This window comes from Bufo gargarizans, chromosome 5 (assembly GCF_014858855.1).
Source record: "Bufo gargarizans isolate SCDJY-AF-19 chromosome 5, ASM1485885v1, whole genome shotgun sequence".
NCBI classification, from domain to species: domain Eukaryota; kingdom Metazoa; phylum Chordata; class Amphibia; order Anura; family Bufonidae; genus Bufo; species Bufo gargarizans.
In genome coordinates, this window is record NC_058084.1 from 252,383,587 (window position 1) to 252,402,050 (window position 18,464).

An 18,464-nucleotide genomic window follows, 5' to 3' on the forward strand; every position below is an offset into this window, starting at 1 on the left:
TGTTTTGTAGACTATCCTTTCAAACGGTACCTCTATGATTGGAATAGGTACCAATGGACTACGGTAATTGGGCTGGGGGCTGGTTATCTGACACACAGGAAAGGACTGACAGAACCTCTTAACCTCCTCATATATACCAGGTCAAAAAAAAAACACTGTAATATTCACTCTTGGGTCTTTTTCAGCCACAGATGACCTCCCAGTACATGCGTGTGGGCCAAGTCTAACACCATCTGGCAGTAAGGCTGGGGCACCACCAGCTGCTCTATTACCTCTTGTTGCAACTTATCAACCCTGTACAATAGATCTTGGTTAAAAGCCAGGTGGGGAAACACATATTTTGCTCCTGGGTGCTGAGCCACGCCATTGATTACAGTTACCCCTTCTCTCGCCCGCATCAATGTAGGATCCTGGAGCTGGGCTGTCCCGAACGTTTCTCAGGACACCTCCAGGTCCGGGATGGATGGGGTCTCTACCGTCTCACCAGCCAACACCTCTAGGGGAAACCTATTGGGACTATACTCTATATCTGTGGTGGTGACCCCTATGGCTGGTACCCCAGCATCGGGGTCATCGGGTTCAGAGCCCGGAAAGTTTTCCCCCTTAAGAGAATGCGTACCGTTCTTCCACAGTGTCCAGAACATGGGTAAGTCTCTTCCCAAAATTGCATCATAAGGGAGATGTTGCCCCACCCCGACAACATGCTGTGCTTCCCTGCCTGACGCGGACAGGGCAACCCTCATTGTGGGATACTCCCGGAGTTCTCCATGGATACAGACTATGGTTATTTTCTGATTTCCTGGTATTTCTTCTGAAATCAGTGACTGATGCACAAGGGTTACCATGCTCCCAGAATCCAGCAGTGCCTTGACCGGGTACCCATTAACAGAAACCTGGCACAAGGGAGGCGTATCAGCGGCCAGAAGAGGGTCAGCAATACACACAGGTCGTGCATAGAACGTGGACCAGCAAGCGAACCCGCAGTCCATGGGTTCAGAAGTCATACGGCAGTTAGCGGCAACATGTCCCGGGCCTTGGCAGTGCCAGCACCGAATCACAGTGGCCTTGTGGGTCCCTGGGACTCGCCTCACAGGAGTTTTGGTAGCGTTCCCCCCCCGCATAGAAGGCCGGGCCCTTGTTCCAGGCTCACTAGGCTGGGAGGTGGGCTAGCGTGTCTCTCTCAACTGAGCAGAGTCCCGCATTAATTCCTGGGTTGCCATATACCGCTCGACCAGGTTAACCAACTGATCAAGGTTGCCTGGGTCTTCTTGGCCCACCCAGCGCTGTATGGCTGTCTGTCTGTTGTTGCTGGGCGTTCAAATGTAATGCACAACAGCAAGCAGCGGCTTGTTGGGCATTAGCCCAGACCAGCTGCCATAGTATTTCCTCCATTTGATCTGCTGTCTTATGGCAAAATTTAGCTGGCTTTATGAAAAACATGCACAATACTGTTTGCCTGTCACAACCAGACAGCTGAGAAGCTCTGACAGAAGCCTTTCAGAACCTCCTCCTTGAGTTTTCTTTGTTGTGGTGTTCGGTTCCTCATCTCGTTAGCCTCTCTCAGCTGTCATGTAGTTGGACTGATTGCTTCCCTTTAAATTCCTCCCCATAATGCATTACTGGGCGGCTTATACTTCTTCCTGGAGTGTGTGTGCATGCTGATCCTATTTCCCAGTCTGCTAATAAGTTAAGTGCTGTACATTTATCTGTTATTTTCTGTTTGCTGGATCCCAGGTGACCCTGACTCCCTCCGTGTCTGGTGTAGGGAGCCGGTGGTCGTGTCCCCTCACTATTGTAGGGTGTTCAGGTGTTATATAGTCGAGGTACGTGGATATGCAACCATCCACCTTTGGGATTTTTGCATAGGCTGAGCAGCCAGGGAAAGTGCCAGGTCTTGTGCAGGGGTCTCCCTTTTGGTTCCTTAGCTTTGGATCCAGTGAGTCATATATGCATGTTGCATTGTCTTGTTTCCTGTACACTGTCCGTGACATTATATGCATGTTGCATTGTCTTATTACCTGTACACCGTCCGTGACATTATATGCATGTTGCATTGTCTTGTTTCCTGTACACCGGCCGTGACATTGCCTAACTGGTCACTTGCCCGCATCCAACACCCCTTGTGGGGAACCATACTCACTTGACCAGTGTACAGAGGCAGGGACACCAAAATGTTCAACAAAAGTCCTCTTTATTTAGGCTCTTCATATTAATACAGCCAGTACATCCGGATCGCAGCCGGGTCAAGCAGTTGTAGCACACTCTGACAGTGTTACCTCACACTGTCTGCCTTTCCATCAGACTGAGCCAAACCTAAGATCCAGCAACAGGATAAAATAGGATCCCTGGACATGAGCATGCCTCAGGTCCCGGACTGGATCCTGGGAAACAGGCACCCACCCAACACATTGCCTGTTCCCAGTAAATGCCCGCCCTGAACTAGCTGAACCAGCTACACTATCTATTTTCTGTGTCCACTAGCTAACTTAGTGGACACCTAGACTAGGACTTTTACTCCACGAAGGCTGGGCACCTTGGTGGCACATTCTTGGTAAGCAAGCTGCTTTAGAATGCTTCCTGCAACCTTCTGGGTGACACATATTGCCCCTCATAGATGACTCCTGTCACCGCCTCACAGGAGGTAGATTGGAACAGTGGCTGGCACTGTCCCACTTTGCTATTGCTAGACTTCTACTCTTGCTAATTTCCATTACACAGCCCTCACTTCCACTACCCCTACAGGGCCTCAAATATATCTATTGTCTTTTCTGTACCAGGCTGTTCTGTTACTGCTGCCACCTGCCACTATTACCCCTACTTACCTTATCCTTTCCCCATCCACACTACTGCTGCTGCTCACAAATAAAAGTGACAATTTTGCAGGTTTGTTCAGAACAAAGCACTGTTTGTTCTGATGTTAACACGTGCGAGTATGAGAAGGGATATGCCTCCATTAAGGCATATTTTTTGGACATATGTTCAGAACAAGTGACATCTTCTTCAGACAGTACCGTGTGTGTATAAATATGCACAAGCATCTGCTATAAGAATTAAAAAAAAATCAGAGTTGTTACAAACTTCACAAAACTGTGTTCCCCAAAAGAGTCTCAAGCTTTTGCTTCAGATGAATCACATAAACACAGTGCCCAGCACCATTTTATTGCGAATATTTGTAGGGAAAACTCATGAAGGAGGTAGGAGACCTCACTTGGAGGAAGTGTAGGGAGGGCTTGCCATGATTGACTCAAAGGCTGAAAAACAGCATCATCAGCCAATCAGGAGTGCAATAGACATGGAGATGGTGCGTTCAGCTTATGATCTGGAAGAAATATATATAGTAGTGTCTGCTAAAAAAATGATTACAGTCAAAAACAACTATTGTAGTGTTATAGGGACACTATAGGGAAAGAGCAAATTGTACATTTGGAATCCCAGATCCTGTACCTAAATTAGCAAATTTCAACACCAAGATACCTTGGCAATATGGAAAAGAGTTTGCTGCTCATTGAGCAGACACTCTATGAGGTAAATAGGGTGAAGGGTGGTAGCATGAAAGATCAGAAAAGTGAGTTGCTAGCTGGGTAACAGCGAGGTAGAGGGAAGAGTGTTAGGGAGGATAGTCTTGATCTGACACACCCCAACAAGTTTGCAAAATGACATGAGGAGAATGTTAGTTTAGGTAAAGCACAGCTGCAGCTTCCAGCCTGGGGAATGTCAGCAGCAGTAAGCAGGGGACCAGGATTGCAGGCCAGACCAGACAGGTGCTGGTAGTGGGAGACTCATTCCGTAGGGATACAGATAGTAGGTACTATTTTATGAAATGCTACCTGTACCAGGAACAACACCACAAAGGCAGCGTGAGTCGAATAACTAAAAAATAGAAAACACTACGGATTGACAGAGATTAGCCTTTATAAAGATGAATCATTTGTGGATCATATTGCAATAAAATTTAGACTAGCATATTCTAATTCATAGTCATAGGTTCATATCCATAAAGCAAACAATTAATTAAAAAAATAATGGCTGCACACACATATAAGCAGTAAAGCGGAGAAATTGGGATCACTCTAAATTCAAGTGGTATTATATCTACTATAAATGGATCAATTGAAGCTCTAAGCGCACATTTTTATCAAACTTGTGTCGGGCCCATCTACCAGGGGTCAAGGTGGCTTCCGCAGACTGGTCCCTATTCGGGTTCGTACCGTACTTTAGGATTTTTGGATCCTGGACCCAAACCCGAACATTGCAGTGAAAGTTTGGGTTCGGGTTTGGTGTTTGGTGATTTCTTAGCGCTTTTTGAAAGTCTGCAGAGCAGCCAATCAACAAGGGATTAACTGTGTGACCTTAGAAGCCATCACAGCCATGCCTACTAATGGCATGGCTGTGATTGGCCAGTGCAGCATGTGACCCAGCCTCTATATAAGCTGGAGTCACGTAGTGCTGCTGTCACACTGCTGTGCTTAGTGTAGGGAGAGGATGCTGCTGTGAGGGAGAGAATAGGACATAATCTGTTATCAGAACTCCAATTGGTCCCATCCATCTGGTGCAGACCTTGCTGCATCTGTGATTTGTTAAAAACAAGTTGTTGTTTTTTTCTGGCTTTAAAGAAAAACACCAATTTTTTACAATATCAAACATCTGGTGCCTTTGCAGGATTAGTCAGTGTGCAATTTAAGCTAGAAATATAGCTATAATTTTCTGGGTTTTTAAAAAATAACATTTTTGGGCAAAATACACAATTGTACAGCCCTTGCTGCATCTGCAAGTGTGAAATTCGAGAGTTATATACAGCTGTCATATTCTGTTATTAAAAAAACTATATTATTTTTGCAAAATACTTAATATTGCAGGCCTTGCTGCATCTGTGATTTGTTAAAAACAAGTTTTAAAAACTTCAATAATTTTCTAGCTTTAAAGAAAAACACAAATTTTTGGCAATATCAAACATCTGGTGCCTTTGCAGGATTAGTCAGTGTGTAATTTAAGCTAAAAATACAACTATCATTTTCTGGGTTTTTAAAAACACCCTTTTTGGGCAAAATACACAATTTTACAGCCCTTGCAGCATCTGCACGTGTGAAATTCAAGCGTTATATACAGCTTTCATATTCTGTTAGTAAAAAAACACCCATTTTGGGCAAAAACCTTTAATTGCGGCCTAGTCTGGATCAGGACGTGTGAGATACACCCTTTACATACTGTGGTTCTATTCAGTTATTTGAAATAAAGCCATTTTGCGCAAAAAAAACATAGATTTTGCCCTAGTCTGGATCAAGATGTGTAAAATACACCCTTTAAATACTGTGGTTCTAGTCAGATATTTGAAAAACAGCCATTTTGTGCAAGAAACTTAAATTCCGGCCTAGTCTGGATCAGGACGTGTGAAATACACCCTTTACATACTGTAATTCTATTCAGTTATTTTGAAAACAGTCATTTTGTGCAAGAAAATTAAAGTTTCGGCCTAGTCGGTATCAGGACGTGTGAGATACACCCTTTACATACTGTGATTCTATTCAGTTATTAAAAAACACCCATTTTGGGCAAAGAACTTTAATTGCGGCCTAGTCTGCAAGACACAAGTGGTTTGCACACTGTGGAATCAGAGCCTTAAGCGAGGCATAAACGTTCTCAACCTGAGCAAAACCTGCTGCATGACCAGGCATTAAAGTGCAAAGCACGAGCTGCAGTGGAGTAGACACCTCAAAAACCAAGAAAGGTATCTGGCTCCTCCTGCTTCCTCTACTGCTGCAGTCTCAGTCTCTTCATCCACCTCTGGAGTGACAGTGGCACCTGCCACCCTGCAAACAGAGGATCTGCCAGCAACACCACCACCTGGATCACCAAGCATCTCCACAATGTCCCACGGAAGCGTTCAGCTCTCCATCTCCCAAACACTAGAGCGGAAAAGGAAGTACCCCTCTACCCATCCGTGATCCCTAGACCACAATGTCAGCATTTCAAAATTACTGGCCTTTAAAATGCTGTCATTCTGTCTGGTGGAGACGGAGAGTTTTAAAGGCCTTATGGCGGTGGCTGTCCCACAGTACGTCGGGCCCAGCCACCACTACTTTTCCAGGCGAGCCATCCCTTCCCTGCACAAGAAAGTAGGGTATAAAATCAGGTGTGCACTGTGCAATGCCATCTGTGGCAAGGTGCACCTCACTACGGATACGTGGACCAGTAAACACGGTCAGGGATGTTATAGCTCCATAAGAGCACACTGGGCAAATGCAGTGGCGGCTGGGCCTGAGGCAGATAGCAGTTTGGCGCATGTTGTATCACAAACAAGGATTGCAGGGAGCTTCAGTTTGCCTCCTGTTGCTTCCTTCTCCTACTCTGCTTCTTCATCCTCTACCGGCTCCTCATCTGGTCAGCGTTACACCTTCATCACCAACTTCACCACAGCCAGGGGTAAACGACAGCAGGCAGTTTAAAAACGTATCTGTTTTGGGGCACAAACCTCACACTGCACAGGAGCTGTGGACGGGCCTTAAACAACAGACCGATGAGTGGTTTGTGCCAGTGAGTCTCAAGCCCGGCCTGGTGATGTGCAATAATGGGCAAAATCTTGTATCTGGGATTAGCAGGTTTAAAGCACATCCCTTGCCTGGCACATGTGCTGAATTTGGTGGTGCAGAGATTCCTTAAAAATTACCTTGATATGTCAGAGCTGCTGCATAAAATGCGGGTCGTCTGTGCATGCTTTCGGTGTTCTCACCCTGCTGCTGCTCGACTGTCAGTGCTTCAGCGTACCTTTGGCATTCCCGCTGACCGCCTCATATGTGATGTACCCACAAGGTTGAACACCACCTTGCACATGCTGGGTAGACTGTGCGAGCAGCAGCAGGCTATAGTGGAGTTTTAGCTGCAGCACGCACGGGTGAGTCGCTCTGCGGAACAGCACCACTTCACCATCAAAGACTAGGCCTCCATGCGAGACCTGTGTTCCTTGTTGCACTGTTTCAAGTACTCCACCAAAATGGCCAGTGCCATGCTGCAGTGTCTCCACAACGACCGCCGAGTTGCCCACATTCTAACTTTTACTGATTACTGGGTGGCCACGCTGCTGGATCCCCATTATAAGGACAACGTACCATCCTTAATTCTGTCACTGCAGCGTGATCATTAGATGCTCAAGTACAAGCACACGCTGGTAGACACGCTGCTGGTTGCATTTCCACCTGACAGTGGGGGTACAGTGGAAGCACAAGTCGAAGGCAGAGGAAGAGGTCGCCAACGCAGCTGGGGCACCGCCAGCACCTCAGAATGCAGGGTTAGCATGGCTGAAATGTTAAAAAGCTTTGTCAGCATGCCACAACAACCAGCACTACCAGCTGATATGGAACATCTTAGCAGGAGGAAGCATTTCACCAACATGTACCCTAATTTAAACAAATAATAATAATAATAATAATAATAATAATAATATAATAATAATAATATTAATATATATATATATATATATATATAACCAAAAAGTAATGTAGGCTTCCTCCTCCTCCTCCACCGCTTCCAACTACACCGCCACATCTACTGCATCCTCGACTTCCTACGCCATATGTACCTCGTCCTCCAAGATCAAGATTATAATTTTTAGTTTTTATGCATTTTATGTTATTTGTTTGTCATTCCCCTATCCACATTTGTTTGCAGAGCACTTGCCATGCTCTTAACCACATTTTGCTCCCATTTGCAGCCCTCTATCCCTTTCCATGACTTTTTTACAGCCATTTTAAGACTCAAAAGTTCGGGTCCCCATTGACTTCAATGGGGCTCGAGGGGTCTGCTCAACTCTAGTCAACACAGTAGCCCAGTTACATTATGGGGAGGGTGGCAACTGCATGAGGAGTCAACACAGGTGCCCAGTCACAGGGTAGGGGCAACAGTAATGGCAGTAACAGCACAAAATGGTGGGTGACAGTAGGAGCACATAGCATTAGAGGCAGCAGGTGTGTGTCATCAGGCGTATGGCAGCATCAGAATAGTGGCTAAAGCAGGTGGCCAGAAGAAACGGTTCTCTTTTCACAAAGTTTGGGTGTGGCACCCAGAATGATCTAGTCTGAAACATTAGGCACTGACGTGTGGAAATACTGGCTGATCTATGCCTGATTCATCTTCACAAAGGTCATTACAAATCAAAGCGAGTTCTCCTCGGGGTAACGAGTTCCCCAGCTGCACTAAACACCCACTCTGATGCCACAATACTGGCCGGGCAGGAAAGCTTGTCCAGGGTAAACTCGGCCAAGTTGCAGTTACAAATCAAGTTTGGCTGCCCAGTAGTCCATGGGATTTGGGATGTCAGGTGGCAGAGTTCAGTCCACATATGACACCACCTACTGGTTCAGGCTCTGCCCCATGTCTTGCTGCTGCTGCTGGTGGGTGGTTTATTCAGTAGGTGGGTTTAGAAAACTGCTCATTAGAGACTCCAGACTTAAGTTGCTGCTTATCAAGCTGGTTCTGCTCCTGCTCCCCCCACTCCAGCAGCCATGGCAGTGGAAGGTGAGCACTGAGGCCCCCTGCTCAGACCATCATGAGGATGGTGCACATAGGCAGCAGGCAACTGACTACAGTCTCGATAGTTGAGTTTATCCTCCCTCTCAGCAGGTAAAAAAAAGGCCCCCATTTTGGAGCCGTAGTAAGGGTCTAACATGGTGGAAAGCCAGTAGTCTTCCTTTTGATGAATGGTTATAATATGTCTGTCACTATGCAAGCAACTCAGCATGCATCTGCACAGGGGACTCCCCGGTGTGTCGAGGTCATCTGCCTGGTCTTCCTCAGTGCTCTCTAGCACCTCCTGCTCCTTCTGCTCCTCACCTGTCACTTGTGCAGAAAAAAAACACCCATTTCTGTATACATTGCTTGTGGGTGAATGTTCTCCTTCTCCTCCCCCTCCACTTCAGCCCCAACAGGGCTCTTGTGGCCGTGAGATGATGGCACCATATCTCCTGTCTCCTGTCCAGCCAGATTTATCAGTGTCTGCTCCAGGATGTGAAGAAGTGGATTTACATTGTTCATTCCATAGTACTGGCGGCTGACAAATAAAGTGGCCTCCTCAAAGGGCCTGAGCAGACAGCAGGAGTCATGAATCATCAAGAAATTGTTTATGGGCTTCCTCTGCTCATATAGTCAGCCAAACACCTAGAGGCTGGAGTTCCAATGGGTGGAAACATCGCATATGATGCGATCTTGGAGAATGCTATTCTGCCTTTGCAGATCAAGGAGGGTGTGTTTTGCAGTGTAAAAGTGGCTGAAGTGCATACACAGTTTCCTGGGCATTTTCAGGATGGGTGGAAAACTTCAGGAACTGCTTTGCAACCAGATTAAAGATGTGTGCCATGAAAGACGCATGGGTCAGCCCTCCTTGACGCAGCGCCAACACGATGTACTTCCCGTTGTCGGTTGTTCCGATTTTAAGTTGGCAAGGAGAGAGTCAGGATTGGATTTCCTCTTGAAGGATGTGGGGCAGTTCCTCCCTGGTGTGATTATGTTTGCCCAGGCCAACCAGATGCAGGACAGCATGACACCCCTGTGCCCTGCACAGGTGGTATGCTGGAGTAGCTCTCCAAATTGTGCCTGCAGTGGAGGCTGAGGACAAGGTGGAGGATGAGGAGGCAGAGGAGGACATTGGCTCAGGACTCACAGCTTGAGAACGCGGAGGCGGCAGTTCTGTCACCTGGCCAAGTTGATGTTGTGGCTGGGCAGGAACCACATTTACCCAGTGGGCCGTAAAGGACACATTTTGTCCTTGACTGTAGTAACAGCTCCACATGTCAGCGCTGCCGGGAGCAGACACCGACAGGCTGAAGGACTGGCTCACCTTCTGTTCAACATACGTGTGCAGGACTGGTACAGCCTTTTTGGAGAAGTAATGATGGCTTGGGACTCTCCACCTTGGCTCGGCACAAGTCATTCATTTTCTAAAAGGCCCACTAGATAGAAAGGGAGGGACTCTGGTTCCAGCAACTTTACCAGGAGCACGTTCAGCTTCTACGCGTTGGATGAAGTATCAGGCCTTAATTTTACACCAAAGCCACAACTAGGGATTACCGGATATATTTACGTGTAATATAATCTGAGCTCCCTAAAATCGGTTGCACCAGGCTGCAATTTCACCCCAGAATCAAGGATGAATGGATGTACTTATAGATACAAAATAAAAAATAAAAATAAAAACTTGTATCAGACCGCAATTTCAACCCAAAGTCAAGGATGAATGGATGTACTTACATGTAACAAAAAACACCACAAAATTTGTTGTATAAGATTTCAATTTCACCCCAATTTCACAATTAGGGATTGACGGATATATATAATACAACTTGAGCAACCTAAAATTTATAGTATCAAGTTGCAATTTCACCCCAATTAGAGAATCAAGGATTAACAGATTGAATTACATATTAAACACCATAAACACCCCCAAATTCTGTAGGATCAGACTGCAGTTTCACCCTAGTAAGGTAATCAAAAATGATTGATGTATCAAAGAATGCAAACAACCTAAAATTGGTAGCATTAGAGCACATTGGATCCTCAATTAGTGCAGCAATGTATAATATAATAGCTCTTATTACCCAGGCTTTACACTGTGCAAATGGTCCCTGCTCTCTCCCTATAATGTGGATAACGTCTCTCTATTATATCCCTACACTATCAATAATCTTTCTCTGAACTGCTCAGTAGTTATTTTTTGTCAATAAAGTATTTCCTGATCACTGTCCCTAATGCCTGTGACGTCTCACCCTGCGCTAAGTTCACTGGAAAATAGCAGAGACCGGGCATGAGCAGGCTTTTTATTGGGCTGTGACATTACAGGGGTTGGCTTGCTGCTGATTGGCTGTCTGCATGGCATTGTGGGTGATCCCTCATTCCCGGGCTTGTTATTTCCTCTTTCTAACATGTTCAGCAGCCATTTTAGAAAAAAAAAAATTCTTATTCATTACCACGAGGCGCCAGAAAATCCGGCTTCATGATTAATTAAATTTTTCCTTAAATTTGAATTGAATTCCACTTCATCAACTTCGATTCGCTCTTCTCTAGTAATAAGAACTCACAGATAGACTTATATTGTCCCTCATCCATGACAACAGGATTGCCCCCCCCCCCCCTGTGAAAAGATTTTATTACGATGCTGCTGTCTTGTTTAAGGGAATAAATGGCATATATCTCCTCCATTGAGCAATTGGAGTGAAAAAATGCCTACTCCGAGTTGAGTGTTCCTCGCTAACCGGATTCAAAAATATGTCAATGCACAAAATTTGGGTGAATAAAATGGTAAGGTCTTCAAGACCTAGATTGAATATAATGTAACATATTTATTAAGAAAAAGAAAAAAAGTCAAGAAAAAATAAAACTGATGTTAAGACACATCAATTAATGATATAGATATAACATTGAATGAATCAAAGAATCAAAATAATAAATCAAGTATAAAACTCCAGTCCAGAATCCTAAATTGGACAAAGAAACTGCTGTGGGCCCAGCAGCTAGTATAACAATAATAGTGATAATAATAGTGATGGATCCATCTAAAAAAACAATAGTCAGTTTCTATATTGGTAATTGTTTCTATAAACCTCTTGGAGAAATTAAACACCAGCTGTAAAAACTTGTTGCCACTTAAAGTTATATGCCACCATACAGCACTAGATTGTCATTATCATCTGCCAGTGTTCTCAGTTGAATAGGTGTGCTTGGTAAATAGTGAAACCACATGCATGTGCCTTGTTAACAGCAGGCTGGATGCGTTCTATGGTTCTCTTGTACACTGGTAAATCATCATCTTCCACAGGAATCAGAATCCACACACTGTTGGCTGATGGAATATTGAATAAAGCCACATGAGGGAGATTATCCAATTAAATGCGCTGATGTATTCATGATAATGTTGCTCCAGGGGAATAGATATATTTGGACTCTTGTTAGGTTATTGAATTATAGGCTAAACATATTTTACAGCTCCTAGCCCGGCTACTCAGTAGCCAACAGGGGTGGACTGAAAACTTAAAGTGGCCCTGCATGTTGTAGGCAGGTCCAAATTAACAGCAGTTGGGGCAACATAAGTAGGCAAGGCATGGAACACAGTCCCAGCAGAACCATATAACACAATGCATCAGAATATATTGCTCCAAAAGCTACCTTTCTGTGATGGCCATCAATAGCTACTATGTTCTCTCCTCTTCCTCCAATTGTCTCTAATTAAAATATGGAGCAGGGGGCTTAGTGAGTGAGATGCTAAAGTTTATTTCAGGAGGGCATATGCAGTTGCTGGCCAGATGCATGCATCAATTACAGCTGAGAGCTAATTATGTACCCAGCCAGAGGCAGAGATGGAGGACTTGGGGCAGCCCCCTGGGTATCGGCCCACTGGGAAATTTCACTGAAAGGTCTATGGCCCGTCCACCCCATAAAAATGAACTTGTCCCCTTATTTTTTTCCAGTTTTATAGGTATTGGGATAAAAATAAAGACTGGATTGGAGTAGGGCTTAAATAAAATATGGACTAGAACAAAATAACACACCTAGTCTGAACATAACGTAAATCTAAATATATGATATATGGGCCATAAGCACGTATTAAATAAAGTGAAATATACAACATGCATGTAATAATATTAGGAAAATATATAATAAATAATGTATAATAAAGGATTATAATAATGTAGCAAACAATATTACAAAGTCAATATTCGCAAAATAAGAAAAGATTAAATGATTTCTTGATATTAATGTAGATAGGAATGTGGATCTAGTGGGTCACAGGGGTATCTGTGTGGTGTGCTGTAAAACAGCCTGACACAGATAGCCAAGGGGCCTTCCAGAAACAACATGTCAGAGACTGCTCTAAAGAAAACCAAAGAGTTCCATTTCTGTATTCAAACCCTTTGGAACCAGAGATTCAAAGTTATATATCATCCTGGATTCCACTCTATTTTAATAATAAAGTCACTTCCTCCCGAACTTAACCCCATAGGGACTTAGGGAATACCGGTACACCCTGTTTCCCGAATCCTTAAGGACCCAGGGAGTCCTTAAGACATTTTGTCGCGGCGGGGGTTAATAGGAACAGGATGCCCGCTGAAATATTTCAGCGGGCATCCTGTCACAACGCCGGGGGGAGGGTCATGTGACCCCCCATATCGGTGATCGCTGCAAACCGCAGGTCAATTCAGACCTGTGGTTTGTGGCTTTTACCTGCGGTTGCGGCGGCGTGCATTGGGTCCCCATGCGGCTGTAGGGGGGACCCGATGTCATGGAAGGCAGTGTAAAAATAAACAAAAATGTCATTTTCCCCAAATAAAGTTAATTTTTTGTTTTATAAAAAATAGGGGTATGGAGAATATGGAGACACTAAAACATCATTTTTTTTTGTTTTAAAAAAGCTGTTATTGTGTAAAACTTATATAAATAAAAAAAGGTATACATATTTGGTAGCGCCACATTCGTATCGACCGGCTCTATAAAAATATCACATGACCTAACCACTCAGATGAACAACATAAAAAATAAAAACTGTGCAAACCAAAAATTTTTTGTCACCTTACATCACAAAAAGTAGCAAGCGATCAAAAAGTCACACGCACCCCAAAATAGTGCCAATCAAACCGTCATCTCATCCCGCAAAAAATTAGACCCTACCTAAGGTAATTGCCCAAAAACTGAAAAAAATTATGGCTCTCATACTATGGAAACACTAAAACATGATTTTTTTTTGCTTAAAAAATGAAATCATTGTGCAAAACTAACATAAATAAAATAAAAAAGTATAGATATTAGGTATTGCCGCATCCATGACAACCTTGTCTATAAAAATATCCCATGACCTAACCCCTCAGATGAACACCATAAAAAATGTAAAATAAAAACTATGCTAAATAAACAATTTTTTGTCACCTTACATCACAAAAAGTGTAATAGCAAGCGATCAAAAAGGTGCACACACACCAAAATAGTGCCAATAAAACTGTCATCTCATCCCGCAAAAGTCATACCCTACCCAAGGTAATCGACAAAAACTGAAAAAATTATGGCTCTCAGATTATGGAAACACTAAAACATGATTTTTTTTTTTGCTTCAAAAATGAAATCATTGTGTAAAACTTGCATACATAAAAAAAAAAACTATACATATTAGGTATCTCCGCATCCGTGACACCCTGGTCTATAAAAATATCACATGATCTAACCTGTCGTAGGAATGTTGTAAATAACAAAAAATAAAAACGGTGCCAAAACAACTTGTTATCTTCCCTCACAAAAAATTTAATATAGAACATCCAAAAATCATATGTACCCTAAACTAGTACCAACAATACTGCCACCCTATCACGTAGTTTCTAAAATGGGGCCACTATTTTGGAGTTTATACACTAGGGGTGCATCAGGGGGGCTTCAAATGGGACATGGTGTAAAAAAAAACAGTCCAGCAAAATCTGCCTTCCAAAAACCGTATGGCATTCCTTTCCTTCTACGCCCTGCATGTGCCAAACAGCTGTTTACGACCACATATGGGGTGTTTCTGTAAAATACAGAATCAGGGCCATACATATTGAGTTTTGTTTGGCTGTTAACCCTTGCTTTGTTACTGGGAAAAATTGATTAAAATGGAAAATTTGCCCAAAAATTTAAATTCTGAAATTTTATCTCCATTTGCCAATAACTCTTGTGGAACACCTAAAGGGTTAACAACATTTGTAAAATCAGTTTTGAATACCTTGAGGGGTGTAGTTTCTTAGATGGGGTCACTTTTAATGAGTTTTTACTCTAGGGGTGCATCAGGGGGCTTCAAATGGGACATGGTGTCAAAAAAAACAGTCTAGGGGGCGGAGCTAGCGCCAGACTGACATGGACGTCTGTGTCTGAGCTCTGTGAGGAAGACACCACTTTACAACAGCCTACTTAAGACCCAGGACTAAAAAATTGACAAAATCGGTCAGCAAAGGACCGGGGATTCGTCCCAGCACCGGAAGAACCCTGTAAATAGCGGAGACATGGATCGCTTCATCAAAAAAGTAGCCACTATATACGTGGCCAAGGAATCTAAAATGGCGCCGGTCCCCTGCAGAGAGACTGCTGAGCAAGACCTGGACGCACAAGATGACACAAGCGACACTGAAGGTGCCAAAAGCTGCAAACATCTTCCGATTTCAAGGAAGTACCTAGACCTGGCCCTCCAGAAAGCAATGCAGCCACTGGTAGGTGAGATCTCCTCCCTGAGGGAAGACATTAAACATGTAGGAGACAGAGTCGAAGCTTTAGAAGAGACGCAAGCAGCCATGTTAGATTTCCAAGCCGCATCGTCTTCAAGCTTACAAAAATGCCAGACCCACCTCAACGCAGTCTATAATGCCTTAGAGGACCAAGAAAACCGCGTCAGGAGAAATAACCTTAGGTTCAGAGGCGTCCCTGAATCAGACATCCCGCGCGAAGTCCCGGACATTGTCAGAAACATCTGTCTGGATTTACTTGGCCCGGATTGCCCTGATCCTCTAATAATTGAAAGGGCTCACCACGCTCTTCGCCCGAAACCGGGCGCAAATGATCCCCCCAGGGATATCATATGTCGCTTCTTACGATTTCAAGATAAAGAAGCCATTCTGAGTAAAGCTCGCAGACCCGAGGGAGTAAAGTTTAGAGTTGAGCGAACACCTGGATGTTCGGATTCGAGAAGTTCGGCCGAACATCCCGGAAATGTTCGGGTTCGGGATCCGAACCCGATCCGAACTTCGTCCCGAACCCGAACCCCATTGAAGTCAATGGGGACCCGAACTTTTCGGCACTAAAAAGGCTGTAAAACAGCCCAGGAAAGAGCTAGAGGGCTGCAAAAGGCAGCAACATGTAGGTAAATCCCCTGCAAACAAATGTGGATAGGGAAATGAATTAAAATAAAAATTAAATAAATAAAAATTAACCAAAATCAATTGGAGAGAGGTCCCATAGCAGAGAATCTGGCTTCACGTCACCCACCACTGTAAGAGTCCATTTTCATAAATTTAGGCCCAGCACCCAGGCAGAGGAGAGAGGTCCCGTAACAGAGAATCTGGCTTCATGTCAGCAGAGAATTAGTCTGCATGTCATAGCAGAGAATGAGGCTTCACGTCAGCCACCACTGCAACAGTCCATTGGCATATATTTAGGCCCAGCACCCAGGCAGAGGAGGGAGGTCCCGTAACAGAGAATCTGTCTTCATGTCAGCAGAGAATCAGTCTGCATGTCATAGCAGAGAATGAGGCTTCACGTCAGCCACCACTGCAACAGTCCATTGGCATATATTTAGGCCCAGCACCCAGGCAGAGGAGGGAGGTCCCGTAACAGAGAATCTGTCTTCATGTCAGCAGAGAATCAGTCTGCATGTCATAGCAGAGAATGAGGCTTCACGTCAGCCACCACTGCAACAGTCCATTGGCATATATTTAGGCCCAGCACACACACAGGCAGAGGAGAGAGGTCCCGTAACAGAGAATCTGTCTTCATGTCAGCAGAGAATTAGTCTGCATGTCATAGCAGAGAATGAGGCTTCACGTCAGCCACCACTGCAACAGTCCATTGGCATATATTTAGGCCCAGCACCCAGGCAGAGGAGAGAGGTCCCGTAACAGAGAATCTGTCTTCATGTCAGCAGAGAATTAGTCTGCATGTCATAGCAGAGAATGAGGCTTCACGTCAGCCACCACTGCAACAGTCCATTGGCATATATTTAGGCCCAGCACACACACAGGCAGAGGAGAGAGGTCCCGTAACAGAGAATCTGTCTTCATGTCAGCAGATAATTAGTCTGCATGTCATAGCAGAGAATGAGGCTTCACGTCAGCCACCACTGCAACAGTCCATTGGCATATATTTAGGCCCAGCACCCAGGCAGAGGAGAGAGGTCCCGTAACAGAGAATCTGTCTTCATGTCAGCAGAGAATTAGTCTGCATGTCATAGCAGAGAATGAGGCTTCACGTCAGCCACCACTGCAACAGTCCATTGGCATATATTTAGGCCCAGCACCCAGGCAGAGGAGGGAGGTCCCGTAACAGAGAATCTGGCTTCATGTCAGCAGAGAATCAGTCTGCATGTCATAGCAGAGAATGAGGCTTGACGTCAGCCACCACTGCAACAGTCCATTGGCATATATTTAGGCCCAGCACCCAGGCAGAGGAGGGAGGTCCCGTAACAGAGAATCTGGCTTCATGTCAGCAGAGAATCAGTCTGCATGTCATAGCAGAGAATGAGGCTTCACGTCAGCCACCACTGCAACAGTCCATTGGCATATATTTAGGCCCAGCACACAGGCAGAGGAGAGAGGTCCCGTAACAGAGAATCTGTCTTCATGTCAGCAGAGAATTAGTCTGCATGTCATAGCAGAGAATGAGGCTTCACGTCAGCCACCACTGCAACAGTCCATTGGCATATATTTAGGCCCAGCACACACACAGGCAGAGGAGAGAGGTCCCGTAACAGAGAATCTGGCTTCATGTCAGCAGAGAATTAGTCTGCATGTCATAGCAGAGAATGAGGCTTCACGTCAGCCACCACTGCAACAGTCCATTGGCATATATTTAGGCCCAGCACACACACAGGCAGAGGAGAGAGGTCCCGTAACAGACAATCTGGCTTCATGTCAGCAGAGAATCATTCTGCATGTCATAGCAGAGAATCAGGCTTCACGTCACCCAACATTGGAACAGTCCATTGGCATATATTTAGGCCCCGGCACCCAGACACAGGAGAGGTTCATTCAACTTTGGGTAGCCTCGCAATATAATGGTAAAATGAAAATAAAAATAGGATTGAATGAGGAAGTGCCCTGGAGTCCAATAATATATGGTTAAGGGGAGGTAGTTAATGTCTAATCTGGACAAGGGACGGACAGATCCTGTAGATCCATGCCTGGTTCATTTTTATGAACGTCAGCTTGTCCACATTGGCTGTAGACAGGCGGCTGCGTTTGTCTGTAATGACGCCCCCTGCCGTGCTGAATACACGTTCAGACAAAACGCTGGCCGCCGGGCAGGCCAGCACCTCCAAGGCATAAAAGGCTAGCTCTGGCCACGTGGACAATTTAGAGACCCAGAAGTTGAATGGGGCCGAACCATCAGTCAGTACGTGGAGGGGTGTGCACACGTACTGTTCCACCATGTTAGTGAAATGTTGCCTCCTGCTAACACGTTGCGTATCAGGTGGTGGTGCAGTTAGCTGTGGCGTGTTGACAAAAGTTTTCCACATCTCTGCCATGCTAACCCTGCCCTCAAAGGAGCTGGCATTGACACAGCTGCCTTGGCGACCTCTTGCTCCTCCTCTGCCTTGGCCTTGGGCTTCCACTTGTTCCCCTGTGACATTTGGGAATGCTCTCAGTAGCGCGTCTACCAACGTGCGCTTGTACTCGCGCATCTTCCTATCACGCTCCAGTGCAGGAAGTAAGGTGGGCACATTGTCTTTGTAGCGTGGATCCAGCAGGGTGGCAACCCAG